The following is a 3,450-nucleotide window of genomic DNA, read 5'->3' on the forward strand; positions in this document are numbered from 1 at the left end:
ACCTATTTGTTGCCATCAGCTGTCATGATATGTTTTTGGGGTGTTTTAGTTTGTTAGTCTTGTTGCGTACCCGGCTAAGTTTCAAGGACTTTGTTGTGGGTATGTCAAACAAAAGGGGACTACAATTTTACGGGATCCTGTTTTAAAACACGATATCATATCTAATACTGAAAAAAATATGATTCCGACGAGGTATCAAACACGATAGCTCGTCAGTATCAGATCTAATACTGGAAACGAGATGATTCTGACGAGCTAACAAACATGATAGCTCACCGGTATCAGATCTAATACTGTAAATGAGATGATTTCGACGAGATATCAAACACGATACCTCATCACTATTAGATCTATTACTGGAACGGGTTGATTCCGACGATGTATCAAACATGATACCTCCTTGGTATCAGATCTGATACCACAACCAGTATCAGTTGATACCTGTGCGGTAACATCCGGTACTCAGTTAGTACAACCCAAAAGCTATTGAATCCTTGTTATCGTCGTCGCCGCCATCGGCTCGTCTCCGTCAACTGCCGCTGGCTGCTCCTGGCTGCCGCCGTCCTCGTCATCGTCGTGTAAGTCTTCCGTCGACTCACCCATGCAAGCTCTCTCCCCCTAATTTGCGAGCCAAACCACCACCCCACATCTAATCCATGCATGTGTGCATACATGAATATCACTGTACGGCGAGAAGGAGTGATTACGTGGTATTTCTTCTCCATTGGGGCCACAAGTACCCAAACGGGTCACGGGCCGAACCACGCCGCCGGCTTCAACTACTTGAAGGCCACCGGCACTGTACATGTAACACCCTGCGTCTAAAATCTGCATTAGTCCACTCTACATGTTGGGCGGACCCACGTTCGCATGGTATCCCACTTACACTTTTGTCCTTGCTTCGTGTAAAAGGGTTAACCCGGGGATACCATGATTGGAGCACTAAGGCTTATAAGCAGGGTCTCACCCACCTAAATTTTCAAGGTGGGTACTAAATCACCACTACACATCTACTTCTGAGCCACATGGGCTAAATACACACTACTATTAGGCTTCAAACGGGTTGGGGTGTTGCAACACAAGCCGCCGCCGTTTGAGCCGCCGTACTCGTCGTCCCCGCCACAGCCACCGTGTCGTATCCCATCGAGACGGTAGACCGTGCTATAGTATCTTCATATTAAATAAAAGAAACGATTAAATGTAGATAAAAAAAACAACAAAATTAAATAAAAAATCGGAGGGGGTATAACATATAGGAAATGTTATATAATGGGATCTCGTTCCCATCCACCCGCACGGTATTCTCTATTCAATTCTGACTTGTGTCTATGCAGCATATTAGGCAGCATCTGTAGGGATGTCTGCTTCAACTAATTAACATAACTATATGTTTTTTTCTTACCTAACAAGCATGATTCTCTCTTTCTTCTCAACTAATTAACATGATTATATATGTTTTCCATAATCTAATATGCATATCTACACGTATTCCAATACATAGTGATCAGTTTAACTCAACTAATTTACTTTCATTTATAGCATTCAATAGTGTTTACTTCGTTGTTAACATGGCGTATCAAATGGTCCAATACATGCAAAAAAGATGTTGGTCTCCTTGTCACAAATACACAGTTTATACGTGCCACCTATGTAATGATATTAGACCTGATACTTATTAGGTATTGGTTGGTATGGATGCGTACCAAAACGAAGTACTTTAATCTTCTGATAAATCTTATAATAGGTCAGCGACTGCATGTAGCCGTTCCTATTTATTACTTTGATTTATTAGAAAAATAGATGTACGGCAGAGATACGAGATTTTTACACAGACACCCACCTCGAAAAAAAACATGGGCGTCATCTAGTAATAACCAATATGACGATATAATTACAATGCAAGAGAATACAACGCCATCACACCCTTGTTGTATAGCATACCAGAAATATCACGCTCTGGGTTTTACCCTAGCTAAAACTTAATTAAATAAATGCATTAAGGTTTTCTGTTTAGTTTAAAAACACAGATAATCTTCTAAAATTCATAACTAATTCATCTAGTCTCCGTTTTAGTCCATTCAAGTTTTATTAAATCCAGGAAAATGTCAAGAATCCATCAAAAAGAGTTTCCTTCTCTTTTCTAAGTAGTTTTATAGCCCGTTTTTGCTTGTTTTGCTTTGTTTGTTGTAGGTTTTGACCCCGTTGAAACGCCGTTCGTTCCCAAAGTCATCGCATTGAACCTATGATTATAAAATGTATTTACTTTACTTATCTATTGGGCATAAGTGGGTCTAAGCAAGGCAAGTGGCACCTGTCTTTGATCATATTGAACCTATGATTATAAAATCCCCTGCTTTTACATTCAACCATGCATTGTATTCAAATGTATTTACTTTACTTATCTATTGGGCATTTATCTTTATATATCCATTGATTTTCCTATTTATTATTATTGTCATCCTAGGATTAATTTGACTAGAAATAGGCTTGGGCAATGCTTAGCCATGCTTAGTTCAACTAGCTCACCAATTATCATTTAATTACTGTTAGACTTGAAAGACTTTATGGCAGTTGTTAATCATTATTAATCTCCTGTTGTGGATTAAATACAACTAAAATATTGCTTTCGGTGGGCTGTGGGTGCATGGTTTTGAGAGTCGTGCCCATGGCAAGTAAGGACCGGTTCTCGAGAAACCCTGGAAGTCTTACACGTACTAACCACAAGCTGAAATGGGTAAGGTGGGATTTGAAGCATGGCTTCGAACTATTTGACGTACCAAGGCAAGGGTGGGCATGATGGAGTATGGACGGGCAATCGTGGGGTAACGAAAGCCTCTGCTGCTTCCGGATCTACCAAGGCATAAGAGGGGATTGCGCGACTTGGTTTAAAGGAGGAGGTGAAACCTGAAGTACGATGCGATTAAATAGGGAGGGTTATGTGATAGGTCCTTGTCACAGTTTCATTTCCGTGGTATCGTGGTGATACACCGGCGCACGTTCAAGTATAGTGGAACTGTGTCTTATGGGTAAAGTTGTACATGGGGATGGCAACGAGGATATACCCGTCGGGTATGGGCAAAACGTTCTCATCCCCACGAGTTAAAATATGTCCCGTCCCCATCCCCATCTCCGCTCGCGGGGACAAATTTTTCTCGTCCCCATCCCCGACCGGGTATTGCATACCCGTCAGGTACCCATACTCAAGTACACATTTATCTAAAATCATTACTGTATGTCTTTTATATGGGTTGTACTGGGCTTGGGCCAATATATGCTTATTGGGCCTATTTTGATATAGGCATGAATAGCAGTAGCAGGTTCCCCAACGGATAACGAGGACGGGTATACAGAGAACGTCTCCGTACCCGCCATACCCACTGGGGATGGATTGTTGCCCATATTGATACCCGTGGGGAGAGATATAATCCCATATCCGTCCCCTAATGGAGC

This window comes from Oryza brachyantha, chromosome 12, assembly GCF_000231095.2.
Source record: "Oryza brachyantha chromosome 12, ObraRS2, whole genome shotgun sequence".
NCBI classification, from domain to species: domain Eukaryota; kingdom Viridiplantae; phylum Streptophyta; class Magnoliopsida; order Poales; family Poaceae; genus Oryza; species Oryza brachyantha.